General features: G+C 48.9%; 1 protein-coding gene across 1 annotated transcript in view; it reads right to left on the minus strand.

Annotated features, from left to right (window-relative positions):
• LOC147706739 (uncharacterized) overlaps window positions 1-12,799 on the minus strand; it is a 90,256-nt gene extending 77,457 nt beyond the window's left edge. The window contains exon 1 of the mRNA XM_086925575.1: window positions 12,724-12,799. The gene's annotated coding sequence lies outside the window, so the exon portion shown is untranslated. The remainder of the gene's footprint in view (window positions 1-12,723) is intronic.
• Window positions 12,800-14,757: the final 1,958 nt, after the last annotated feature.

Here is a 14,757-nt window from a genome sequence, read left to right on the forward strand (position 1 = left end):
AGGACAGACAAGCTTAACCTGTCTCTCACTGCCCATCCCAGACCACATAAGCCATAACCTGGCTCCCACTGCCCATCCCATGACAGACACGTCATAACCTGACTACTGCTGCCCATCCAGGACAGACACGCCATAACCTGGCTCCTGCTGCCCATCCCATGACAGACACGCCATAACCTAGCTCCCACTGCTCTTCCCAGGACAGACAAGCTTAACCTGTCTCTCACTGCCCATCCCAGACCACATAAGCCATAACCTGGCTCCCACTGCCCATCCCATGACAGACACGCCATAACCTGACTCCTGCTGCCCATCCAGGACAGACACGCCCTAACCTGACTCCTGCTGCCCATCCCATCACAGACACACCATAACCTGGCTCCAACTGCTCACTCCAGGACACGCACTAACCTGACTCCTGCTGCCCATCCCATGACAGACACACCATAATCTGGCTCCTGCTGCTCATTCCAGGACACATAAACCATAACCTGGCTCCCACTGCCCATCCCATGACAGACACGCCATAACCTGACTCCTGCTGCCCATCCAGGACAGACACGCCCTAACCTGACTCCTGCTGCCCATCCCATCACAGACACACCATAACCTGGCTCCAACTGCTCACTCCAGGACACGCACTAACCTGACTCCTGCTGCCCATCCCATGACAGACACACCATAATCTGGCTCCTGCTGCTCATTCCAGGACACAAACCATAACCTGGCTCCTGCTGCCCATCCCATGACAGACACGCCATAACCTAGCTCCCACTGCTCTTCCCAGGACAGACAAGCTTAACCTGTCTCTCACTGCCCATCCCGGACCACATAAGCCATAACTTGACTCCCACTGCCCATCCCATGACAGACACGCCAGAACCTGACTCCTGCTGCCCATCCAGGACAGACACGCCCTAACCTGACTTCTGCTGCCCATCCCAGGACAGACACACCATAACCAGGCTCCCACTGCCCATCCCAGGACAGACACGCCATAACTTGATTTCACTGCCCATCCCAGGGCAGACACGCCCTAACCTGGCTCCTGCTGCCCAACCCAGGACAGACACACCATAACCTGGCTCCCTCTGCCCATCCCAGGGCAGGCACACCATAACCTGGTTCCCACTGCCCATCCCAGGACAGACACACCATAACCTGGCTCCCACTACCCATCCCAGGACAGACACACCATAACCTGGCTCCTGCTGCCCATCCCAGGACAGACACACCATAACCTGGCTCCTGCTGCCCATCCCAGGACAGACACGCCATAACCTGGCTACTGCTGCCCATCCCGGGATAGACACACCATAACTTAGCTCCCACTGCCCATCCCAGGCCAGACACACCATAACCTGGCTACTGGTGCCCATCCCAGGAAAGACACGCCAGACAGACGCTTCAGCAGGAACCGTCCACCCTCCGCAGCAAGATGGAGCGAAGGGGGTGTGGAAGGTGAGAGAAAGGGGGAGACCTTCAACTAATGAGCAAGCAGAAGTTAAGGGGGTGACGATGGGCCAGGGTTCGGGGTATTTGGGGGCAATACCGTTTAGGTATGCAGAATTTGTAAGTGGGTAGGCGACAGGAGGAGGCTATGGTAAGAGAAGCCGCAGCGTCTGTCCAGGCTGGAGTCGGGTGGGGGCTTCAGGGATAGCTCTGTGTCCTTTATGTGTGGCGAGAGGGGGCAGCTAGGGACGAGGAGCTGTTTACCGCCAGCCCAAGGTGAATTTTCAGGATTTAAATCCCGGGTGTGTTTGCAGTGTCCAGGCAGACGAGGTAACGCGCTCTGTGGAGTTGCTGTGTCTCCTCTGTGTGAAGGCATCTCCCCCAGTGAGGCGCAATGCCCCTTCATACATATAGCGTGCTGTTCTTGCAGAACAGCTGTGAAAACAAGGGGTGAGGTCAGAGCCCCGAGAACAGGGGGTCCCTGTGGCCTCACTGAATGCACCCCCGTGCGGTCACCTCTGTCACTACAAGCGCTGCTGTAGGCGCTTTATAGACAGCGCTGTGCACCACTTGCGGGGAATAATCGAAACTAGGGCATGTGCACCGCTCCCACCCCTCTCCCAACTCAGTGATAACAGGGAGAAGAAGGAGAAACGAAACTTGGTCACTTGAGGAAGAAAACGAAACTTGGGAAAAATGAAATGAAGCTCAAGAGAAGGGATCACCAAAAGGGTAAGGACCCCACCACTGCCCCAGCCCCCCCCCCCTTCCAGTGGGTTTTTCCATCCCTCTCAGACTCTCAGATTGTTGTTCAAGGTCACCTCAAACTGTGTTTTTTGTCTCCCAAATGTCACTCCCTCCAGCCCAGCCTCCTGCTTCAAAAGCAAATTGTCGAAAGTGGTAAAATGCAAATTTATTCACCCCTCAAATGCACCGAGCGGCAAGCAAAGTATCACACCGGACTTTCTCCAGCGTTTTGGCGTCTTTCTTTGCAACGCTTGTGGAATTTGGGTTAATTGGTACAACTTACAGTGCCATTTTAATTTCATTTCCTAATAAACCATTGGAGGAGGCGCTCATAAAATACTTAAGCTACAGCTGCGCAGCAAGTAGTGCCAGCTGCACGGTTTAGGCCTTTTTACCGCTGCGCAGCAAGTAGTGCCAGCTGCACCGTTTAGGCCTTTTCACAGCTGCACAGCAAGTAGTGCCAGCTGCATCGTTTAGGCCTTTTTACCGCTGCGCAGCAAGTAGTGCCAGCTGCACCGTTTAGGCCTTTTTACCGCTGCGCAGCAAGTAGTGCCAGCTGCACCGTTTAGGCCTTTTCACAGCTGCACAGCAAGTAGTGCCAGCTGCATCGTTTAGGCCTTTTTACAGATGCGCGGCAAGTAGTGCCATTTAGGCAACTTTATCCGCGTGGACAGTTCTGATTGAGTTAGGACTCCCGCTGCATTGGCAGCAACATTGACACTATGGATTCAGGGCCAGTTGGCCAGGGAGACTGCGAGGTTTGTAGGGCACCAGGCCCTTGTACGTATATGTGGTACTAGGAATTGTTTTTCATGTAATATGTTTTCCGCACCTTGTTCTGAGTACCTCTAAAGGTGGTCTTAAGATGACGAGGTTGTTGTGCATATTTAGATTTTGCTCCACCCTATGCTCTTTGCCCCTAATGTTAGTGATTCTCAGGAGCTTAGGATCCTATAGTTGTCTGTTGAGATCATGGGCGTACAATGCGGTTGGTGCCGAATGTGGTTCTGTTAACAGGCTGGTGTTAAGTACAGTGTTCACCAGTGGTCACTGGGTGTTCGTTTATATTCTGTTCTACTTTGACTATATTTGCTCTGTGTTGGTTCCGACAGTGGTCCAGTTGGCCCTGTAATATGTAAACAATTCTCTTGTAAATAATATCTAGTGCCAGGTGACATCTTGTATTCCTAGATGAAGGGCCCAACAAATACCCACCTCACTTCCCGGACGGCACATTAGTTCTGATATCTTCACCCAACGTCTGGAATATGTGCCCCCTTTTTGCCCTTTTACTTCTCCTCACCACTGCTTTCCTAGTAACACCCTTCTCATATCCCCCCCACCCTCCTCCGCCTCACTTTCCCAACACGGCCACCACTCGAGTTAAGGCTGAAATGAATTGCTACAAAATCAATTATCCTCCCAACCAGACTAAAGCTGCAATAAAACGAATGAAGCATAACACAATTGAACATTTCCCGGATTCCCTCTTTGTTGATCAATTTTACAATGGTCGCTTTGGGAGGCTCAAAAACGATTTAATTTTCTTCACTCAAGACACCCCCTCTTGGTCCACCAGCTTATACAATTCCCTTAATTTCACTTCCTCCTCCTCTATACCTCATTGGAAACAACTAATAATTTCCCCCTCTGTGTGTTTCAAGGGCTACCTCACTATCTCACTCTATAACAACAGTACTGTCATGATCCAAGGCAAACACACACACAAACACACACCTCTTCCCCTCCCTACTCCCCTCCTCTGCGACCGGGTTTTCCCCTGACTCTCCAACTAGCTCCACCCATTACTCCCTTTCTCCTCCCCTGACCCCCCTACACTCCAATTTGCTGCACTCTCAAGAAGCACCGGTCCGCCCTCTTCTCTCCCCTTCCCCTATGACCTCCTCTCCTATTACTCCCCCCCACAGTATGCCCCCTGCATCACTTCATCCTTACCTCTAGCTAATACACTCCTCGTCCATTCTGCACCATCCCGGTATTCCAATCCCTTCTCCTCTCCAATATTCCTTCCTGTCACTCCCCTTTTTAGTCCACCTCTCCTCCAACCTTCTCCCCCAGTTAACTTTCCCTACGCTCCCCTTATTCCTCCCTCCCCCCTCTTTTCTACCCCCTCCTCCCCTCGTTATTTACCCTGACTTCTCCACAAACCCACTGCATCTCTCTCTTCCCTCCCACTCCTCCAGCAATGCTGTACCACGCCTTTTCCCCCCTTGGTAACCCTCTCCATTTCCCTCCCTCGGGCCCAGCAGACCCACTTCTTTTCCTCAACGTCCCTTTCTCTCAACCCCCCTCACTCTACCAGATGCCCGTTCCCTCACATCCACCTCTCCTAGCTGACAGGACCTCTACAACCACCTCGCCTCTTTTCCTCCCAAACCTCCTACATTCCCATGACTCCACACAGTCCTCCTCTCTCCTTCCACCTTACCGCCTTATTCCGCACCCATCTCCCCTAAATATGTCCTAAATTCCTCTCCCTACTGCAACGCCAACAAAGACAACTCTCCCTTCACCTCCTATTCACCAACTCCCACTCTCAAACTCCACCTCTCCCCACTCTTGAACCCCATACCCCAACTCACCTCCTGTCCCCCCCAACTCTCCCTGCTTTTCACCACCAATTTCACCCCCTTCTGTGTCCATCGAGCCACCCAACCTTCCGTACGCTGCCTTACTCTCTCTGGAAAATAAGCTAGGCTCTCTTATCGCCTCCATCTCCCAGCTTGTAGCTGCCATTTCACTTTTAAGCTCCAAGATTTCCACCTTTACATGCACCTCTACTCCTTCCCAACGTCCCACGAGATGCACCCCGCCCACTCACCCCAATACAGCCAAGCTCAACCTGGCGTCCGCAAACTTCGTTAACTCACACAAGCCCTTGAACGCCACCCTTCTTCAACCTGCATCCCCTAGTAACTCTACTATCTACACTATTCCGACAATCTCCTCTATCAGAACTAGGCATCCACCTAAACCCTCCCGAGCACCCCTGCATAAGTACAATATCCCAGATCACCCTTCAGAGCCCAAGTGCCCCGTCACCAAAACAGTCTTGACAGAGCTGCGCTGTCTGCTCCACAACTGCAGATCTGCAATAAAACACAAACTTGAAATCTCCGATACCACCACCTTTCACAATATTGACTTGTTATTCCTCACAGAGACCTAATTCAAAGATACCTCTCACTCTATGTTTGATCTCCTATTACCCACAGGCTATTCTATACTTAGGAATGACAGAACTGACAACATTGGGGGAGGTGTTGCAGTCATCTTTAAAAACTCCCTTCAACTTAAGGCTTCTCCTATCCGCTCCTTCCACACCTTTGAATGCCTTTCTCTTGAGCTTCAATTGCACCACCGCTCACCCCTGAGATTCCATGTCATTTACCGCCCGCCTGGTAGTGGCCCTTCATTTATGGAGGAACTCACTAACTTCATCAGCAACCAATATTCGCGAAGTGACAATCAGACCTTCATGGGTGACTTCAATCTCCACTGGGGCGTACTGCATGACTCTTCGGCGAACTCGCTGGCCACCTTCCTCTCTGCAAACGATCTTATCCAACACTGCACAGAATGAACACACTCTAAGGGCTCAATCCTGGACCTTGTTATTTCTAAAGCAGGCATGCTCTCTATCACTACCCCCATTCATGTAGACTGGTCAGACCACCTCCTCATCCCATTCTCTCTTCACCTATCACACTCTATAACCCTTGGTCAACCTAAGAGGGCTACCTCCTGGTTCCGTGATGTGAAAAATATTGATGTTGGACCCTTCTGTGAATCAGCTGTTATCATTTCCAAGGCTAGACCCGAACCTAGATGTTGACAAACTCACCTCCCAATGCCTCACAGTCCTTGCAGCCGAAATCAATAACGTTGCGCCACTCAAAAGCAAAACGATAAGGCGGACTCCCTCAGCTCCTTGGTTCAACAAATCCCTCCATGAAGAAAGGAAGCAGCTAAGACTCCTGGAGAAACATTGGAGGCAAGTGCCCTCCACAGATAATTTGGCCATGCTTCTCTCAGCAAGATCCAAGTACCACAAACACATCTTCCTTGGGAAAGCTGCGCACTTCAAAACCCTCCTTGACTCAGCCAAAAATAGACCCAAAAAACTATTCGATCTCATCAAGATTCCTAACTGCTCTCCCCCAACCTCCAAGTTGGAGGATTCTACAAAGCAAGCAGCGGATTTCGCTATATTCTTCGATGAAAAAGTGAAATCACTTGTGGATCAGGTCGCTCATCCTACCCCTCCAGAGGAGCGCAAATCCTCAGCCATGTGGCAGAACTTTGACCCCATCTCTGAAGATGACCTCCTCAAGTGCATCCGCGAAACAAAGCCCTCCAACCATTCTCTGGACCCCATCCCCAGTGCCATTGCCATTGACTTCTACACCGATTCCCTTTCCTAATGGACCACTCTGGTCAACCTCTCCCTCTGTCAAGGTTCCATTCCTGTCTCCTTCAAAACTGGGCAGGTCACCCCTCTGCTTAAAAAACCCACTGCAGATGCGAAAGACCTCAACAACTTCAGCCCCGTCACTAATCTACCCTTTCTTGCGAAGATCACAGAAAGATGTATAGCGAAATAACTCTCTTGTCATATCAAGGACAATGATCTTCTTGACAATTGTCAGTCCAGCTTCATCCAAAACTGCAGCACTGAAACAGCCCTACTGCAAGTGGTTGATGACGCGCTGAGGATACTTGATTCGGGGGAGTGGGGGCCTGTCTTCTATTTCTCCTCGATCTTTCTGCAGCCTTTGACAATGTCAATCACAACACCCTCCTCAACACTCTTCAACTGAGAATGGGCTTGGAGGGCACTGTGCTCAAATGGTTTGCCTCCTTTCTCTCAGATAGATCCCAAATGATCAAAATAAAGAACAGTCTTTCATCTCCTGTGGCGGTAGGTCAAGGTGTTCCTCAAGGCTCTATACTTGCACCCACTTTGTTCAATCTCTATTTAGAACCACTGGGAAATCTCCTAAGTAAATTCGGGATCCACTATCATCTCTATGCAGATGACACTCAAATCTACCTCAAGGTCGCCTCCACTCACGATCTCTCCTTCCTAAGCTCCACTCTCGACTCCATGCAAAACTGGATGTCAACTCATCAACTGATTCTGAATCCCTCCAAAACTGAATTCCTCCTCACTCTCTCCTTCCCCGGTTCAATCATGGATGGATCAGATGAATCTACTTGACAATAAATCCATCATTGTCGACAGCGCAAAATCCCTTGGTGTCATACTCGACAAAAAACTAAATCTAATCTCCCACATCAATTCCATTGCTAAGTCTGCTCGATACCAATTGCGCCTTCTTTGGGGAATTTGTCGCTTTTTCCCGGAGCAGGACCTTAAAACCCTGGTGCAATCGCTGGTCATCTCCAGGCTGGACTACTGCAATTCTCTTCTTACTGGCCTCCCCAAATCCCATTTGTACCCCTTAGATCTGTTCTCCATTCAGCAGCTCGTTTTATTTATGGGGCCAAAAGAAGTGACCACATCACACCGATGTTATCCACCCTCCACTGGCTTCCCATCGAGGATAGAGCTATCTACAAGACTGCCTGTATCACCCACAAAGCCTTACACTCTTCCTCTCCACGCTACCTGGCGAACAAGCTGAAACTCTCTGGAGGCTCTAGACCTTCAGGTAATGCAGAAAATCTACTGCTTGAACCTCCCACTTTCAAGAAGGAAAGATCGATGGCCCAATCCTTTTCAGGCAACGCGGTGAGAATATGGAACTCACTTCCGCCGCAGCTCCGGACCACCACCTCCTCCCAGGCCTTCAAAACGGACCTTAAAGTTCTCCTCCTCCAAAGACCTCCTAAAGTAATTCAGGCCCTCTCTATTATCTGAAGGAAGACCTCCCATCACTGAAATCTCTATTCTCCATGACTATGGAAGTGCCTTCCCAGTGTGTTTGTGTGGTCTGAGTGTTTGCCATTTATTGCAGTATTATCCTTGAACCTGTGTTTGGTTCTCTTTTGTAACTTGCACACGCCACTTTTCTCTTGTAACTCACTGTTTGCTACCTCTCACATTTTGTTTGCTTTTGATACTTGCACAAGTGCCACCATTGCCTACGTAACGTTTGTTCTTGTGCCTCTGTGTCTAGCATATTTTGCAGTATATTACCTCTAAATGTACTTTGTTTTCTGTTTGCTACCTCATGTATTTTGTTTGCTCACAATTGTCACTTTTACCTCATGTCAGGGCCGGTCCTAGCCATGGGCGGTATGGGCAGCTGCCCAGGGCCTCCGGCCCCGCAGTTGCGGGAATAATAAATGATGATGCCCTGGGGAAAAGCACTGCGCAGAGGTGAGCACAGCACAGTGCATTCTTCCGTCTGTCTAATAATATCAAGAGTGTGTGTGTTTCTCAGGGGGGCCCCGCCGCCGGCCCCAGCATGGTGTTTTATTCATGTGTGAATTTCAAGGTTTTTTGAGGGATGGGGGGATAAGGGTGTGTGCGCGCGCTTACGCTTATGTAAATAAACAAAATCACATCCCTGGCTTCCTGTCCTGAATTTTCTATGAAAGTACATACACGTGCAACAAACCGCGTCATGTTGGTTGTAAGCTTTCAGTGAAAGGCTCGTTTACACCTAACAGTGCACTAAATGTACATTGGTGTTTGTTTCAAGCTGACGTATCCAACTTAAAATAAATGACAACGTAGACCGGCCAACTTGATCCATGTAAAAAAATACACCTTTACACAAATCTTTCGTTTGTCGCTGTTGCTACCTCATTAATCCTAAAGGATGTCAGGCAGAGATTCTAATAGCCTTGAGTGTTAGTACCGTGATCAGTTCCAAATTGTATTGATTAATTGATCACCTTCCTGCTCCAGTTGTGAATTATATTAGTGCTGGCTTAGAGTGGCTGGCCAGAAGAAGGCAGGCCCCAATCTTTTCTGGGAGACAACAAACAGCTCGGTCTAGTAGGTGATAGCAGCAAGGCCAGCAATTATGCCGCCTCTCCGGGACAAGGGCGGGACAGCACCTCTGTTAAAAACCTTGTCTGCCCTTTGTGTATTCCGTTTTCCAGCAACAGAAGGCTCTTTTGTGTCTAGGACTAGCTGGACATTAACAGGTAAGGAGAGGTGGCTGAGGGTAGGAGGGAGCATCCAGATCAGACTGGCATGGCACAGTAGTACAGTGTTAAGAAAAGTGTCTCGCTGCTGCTTTGAGGCACAGGGGAGGTGTTTTTCCATCCCATGGGCCTCGAAGCACTCGATCAGGTTACAAGGCCATCTGTGGGGCCCATTTCACTGGGACGTGGCCCATTATCCAGTGCTGCGAAGCCCAGAGCAGGTGGGCCTTGCAGCATTCCATTAGGGCCTAGGCTGCAAGGTCCTGGTGTGGGGCCCCCTTTGCAGGGCGTTATATCCATTAGGTAGTGCTGGGAGGTCCAGGGCAGGGTTGCAAAGATTTATTTTCTATAGTCAAGTTTCTTTTATTTTGCCAAGTCTTCTTTTCTTAATTTGCACTCATACTTCCTTTTGTTTTTGCTTGTGGACACTGTTCTCAAAAGATGAGGATTATGTTATTGCAAAGCAACATTGTTTCTTTCTCATGTGCATTTTCAGAAATTAGGCTTTGACACATAACTGTGCAGTACACCCCAATCCGCCCCACTCCAATCCACCCCACCCCAGCTCACCCCACACCAATCCACTCCACTTATTACAATCCACACCAAACCAATTCACCTCACTCCACCACATTCCAATCCTCCCATCCCAATCTGCCCCACTGCAATCCATAACAATATGCCCCACTCCAATTTACTCCAATCCAATCCAAAACAAGCTTCCACACTCTAATCCATAACAATCTGCCCCTCTCCAATTTACCCCACTCCAATCCACAACAATCTGCCCCACTCTAATCCACAATAATCTGCTCCACTGAAATCCACAACAATCTGCTCAACTCCAATTCAAAACAATCTGCCCCACTCCATTCTGCCCCACTCCAATCCACAACAATCTGCCCCACTCCAATCCAATCTGCCCCACTCCAATCCAATCTCGGTCACTCCAATCTGCCCCACTACAATCCACTACTATCCGCCCCACTATAATCCACCCCACCTCACAACATTCCACCCCACTCCATTCCAGTCTAGTCCACCCCACTCCTGTGGACCACACTCCTGTTCACCCCACTCCACTCCACCCCACTCCACCCACCCCATTCAGTCCACCCCAATCTGCTCCAATCCATCACCCCGCCCCAATTAAATCCAACCCACTAAATCCAATCCCTCCATCCCACCACATTCTAATTCACCCCAATCCAGTCCAATCCACCCCACTACACCAGTCCAATCCACCTCCTCCAGTCCAATCCAATCCACTCTCTCCAGTCCAGTCTAATTCACCCCACTCCAAAACACCCTACTCTAGTCCAATCTACCCAATCCAATCCACCCTACCTCAAACCAATCCAACACACCCCATTTCAATCCATCCCTCTACAATCCAATCCAGTCTATCCACTCCAATCAACCTCACTCCACTAAATCAAATTCACTCTACTGTCCAATGTATGTATGTATGTATGTATGTAAATGTATAGGCATTTATATAGCGCACTACTAACCCGTAGGGTCCCAAGGCGCTTCGACCGCTGCGAAACCCTTCCTGGCTTCCCTGAGAGATGGTCCCTTAATGGGTATCTCCAGGGTGAGACCAGGCATCCCCGGTGGTCTGGTGGGGCCGTTAGTGAAGATGAGGCAAGCTAATGCCCAGAGTTGCCGAGTGTGATCGCTGATCAGAGTGGGCACCGAAGCGGGAGAATTATCGAGTCCGCTGACCCTGGTCCAGAAAACCTGCCGCGCCGGGAATCGAACCCTGGTCCTCTATCGTACTACACTATATGACACTGCACCGCCACTGAACCACTGAACTCTACTCCCCTCTACTCAAATGTATGACACTGTACTCCCTCCTACTCCACTCTGCAACACTCCACTCCATCAAATCCAGTCTGACACTCTACTCCCACCACTTCACTCAAGGTCACTCTGTGCCACTAACTTTTAACCATGTGGAACAGCAGCCACGCTAATGTAAAACATGCCAAATACACATTGCCACATTGCCAAAGTCAATTGCTCTTATAGGCGAGACATATTGGCTTTGCCAATGCTTGTTAAAGGTTATGTTATTCTGAGCCCTTGCCAAGAATACCATGAAAAGATGCACACAACACATTGGGTACTAACACAGTAGTGAAACACACAATACCTATGTAATGGTGTGATAAAGGTATTTTTAGCTGTCATTTGAATTACCACTACCATATAAAAGTGTTTAATTCCACTTTTTCTAAGGAGTTGCTATTATACTATATAATGATGCTCACATATTGGATCCTGGAAGGATGATTGTCCAACATATAGATTCAAACTACTGATCAGCAGTTATACAGTTATACAGAAGGGTGCAACTCACAAAAATATTCTGCTATCATCTGTGAAGATACAGAGGCCTTTGCTTGCCCCTCTCCAAGCTTTGTTGGTCAACAGATTTACTATCCAATCCAGTTACTCAATTAACAACCACACACAAGGATCTAGGCCTTGCACTTATTTAGCCTCGTTTGTTGCATGTACTGAGTACAAACACACTTTACAGAGCGGGGAGAGGGAATGAAATAAAAAAAACACACACTTACCTGTCTGCCGCTTGCCATCACTGCTGCCTCCTCTCGGTCCTCTCCCCCACTTCCAGGGCAGGAAGCAGGATGCATCCCACTCCTAGCCTCCGGATAGTGGTTTGAGCACCATGGATCGGCACTCAGCTAGAGAATGGGAGGCTGGGCATGTTCTCCATGCAGGCTGTAATGCAGCCTGCAAGGAGACCGTGCAAAGTGCGCACTAATGTTTGGCCAGCCCCAATGGCCGGCCAAACGTTCATGCGCACTTTAGGGAGTGCAAACTACTCCTTCACTCCCCTGCTCTGTCAGCAGAGCAGCCATGCCCCGTCCCTCCTGCAAAGCTGCCGCAACAAGCAAAAAATAAAATAATAACTTAGATATTATAATTTCATTTTTTCTTAAGTGACACTGCTTAAAAGCACTGGGGCGAACCTCCTCCGCCACTGGATGTCGGTTTTCTATGATGTCACTTCATGTGATGTCACATGAAAATTAGAGGGGCCTCGCATCTTCCATTTCGCCCAGGGCCCCACAATTCCTAAGACCGGCCCTGCCTCATGTAACTTATCGTCTGCTTTTGTAATTTGTTCATTTGTAATTTTTCTGTTCCTATTGTGAAGCGCTCTGACGCCTTCGGTTAAAGTCCGCGCTACATAAAAACGCATTAAATAAATAAAATAACCTGGCTCCCGCCGCCCATCCCCTCCCTCGGTAAACTCGAAGCCAGGGAAGCGCTGCCCCCTCCCCCCGTCTGTCCACAGAGCCCTGCAGACACCCTGTGGTGTGCTATTAAGTGCTGCATCTGTACCTGGGCGCCTCACATCCGGGGCTCTGGGCAGCCTGCTTCCGGGCCCCCTGCTGTGCTGGGCCGCGGCTTGAGAGCTCGGATCTCTGTCTCTGCCTCTGAGCATGCGCAGAGCTGCACTTCCGGGGCCCCCGCGCCAGCCGTAAGCATGCAGGCGTCATTTCCAAACTAGAAGGGGCGGGGTTTGGGAAGGAGACTTGCTTGCTTCACCCCAGTGACTTAAATCGACTTAAATCGAATTATAGGCAATATTTAAACGGGAGGCAGCTAAAATAAAGATATTGTTTCATTTAAAACAAATCAGAAGTCTGTTCCCTAAATCAGATCGGATGGCATGTATTTATTTATCCATATTTATGTAGCACGGCATTATCCTAAGGTTTAGAGCGTTTTAAAAGAGACATATTACAATTATAAGTGACAGCAAAGCTTGAGAATACAGCATTACATGAAAGCGAAGCGGTATATAAAGCTATATAAAGGATTGAGAAAGCATAGCTACCAGGGTTTCTGATTGGTTAAGTGTGTACTTATTAGTGACATTTAAGGACTATGAGTGACACTTTCTCGTGAGCAAAATCAAGCAATTGAAGTCCATGGAAACAGTTAAATATCAGAAAAGACACCCATTTGAGCATCCAGAAATTCTAAAATCTTAGAACTGCAAAGAATCTGAAATGGAAGGGCACTAGCCTAGTGCCCTTGTAAGCTCATTGCACTGTAAAACAGGCGTGTGACCATAATATTAAATAATGAACATATCTTTCGGAGGCAGTATTCTATTAAAACTCTTTGCAATTGCAGATATGCAAAGACACACAAAAATAATTACAAATAAATAATTACTGCATAGCTGCCAAGGTTTCAGATTGTTATGTGTGAAATTTTCATAATTTCAGTGTAATAAGAGTGACATTTCAATGACTATTAGTGACACTTTCTCGCAAGCAAAATCAAGAAATGATGACAAGGGAACCATAGTCATCAGAAATGACACCCATTTGAGCAATGAGAAACTAAGATGATCTTAAAACAGCTGCAAAACACCAGATATGCCAAGGCACTAAGCTAGTGCCCGTGTAACCTGACTGGACAGCGGCCACAGACAATCAACATTGGGTAAGCCTCAGAGTGAGGCTGAGGTACACACACACAGGTTACAGCCAGCCAGGGCCCAACCTATTCATTATGACAGGAGGAGGACCGGACATTGACCTTTCACATGTAGTTTATTGTGCCATACTTTATTTTACTTGGAAACTCAGCACCTCCTGTATAAAATACGTTTTTACTGCTCGCTATACTTGAAGAATTTAGTGTACTGACGAACCAGCTTGATTATATATTTAGACGACAGTAGCCTTTATGGCCATGGGTCACCGTATAGGGGCTCACTAGTGGGACGATGCAAAAAAAAATACAAAATCTGGTAAGTGGCCTCGCCACCTGTAGTGGACCTGTAGAGCAGCAATGGCTGCCTGCGGAGACAGTATTGAAGCCTCTAAACATTTGATCAGCATGTGGCTAATTGTTTGTTAATTAGCAACCTTATTGTAAGTGGAGTTTGCTGCTGAACATGAGGGCTAAGATGCATGAGGCGCAATTAATGCAAGGCCAGTGTGCTCTTATCCAACCACAAGTCACGTCTATCGTTTGGCTCCACTATGTCACTGTTAGACGGGACCTGGAGGGTCGGCCGAGGACAAGGGGAGAGGTCTCCGGGGAGAGCCGTCTCCAGCGATCGTACAGACAAGTAACTTCCCCCCCACAGATGGACACCACACAAAGATAAGATTTAACGTTCTTTATAAGCAATCTTGAGGTACGGTAGAATGGTACAAGGAGGTCTGGACTCAGGGGTCCCCTCGATTCTAGTCTCTTGGATGGGAAAGGGGGTAGCGGGACAGTCTTATTACCAATATGGTAGTTGCGATGAGATGATGGATAGCTCACAATCCTCGAGCTCGGCGTTCTAGGAGGACGGGCCGCGGCAGCGCCAGCAGGTCCCGGGGAGATCGAAGGTGGTAACGGTCCGCG

Source organism: Lissotriton vulgaris, chromosome 6 (genome assembly GCF_964263255.1).
Source record: "Lissotriton vulgaris chromosome 6, aLisVul1.2, whole genome shotgun sequence".
NCBI classification, from domain to species: Eukaryota; Metazoa; Chordata; class Amphibia; order Caudata; family Salamandridae; genus Lissotriton; species Lissotriton vulgaris.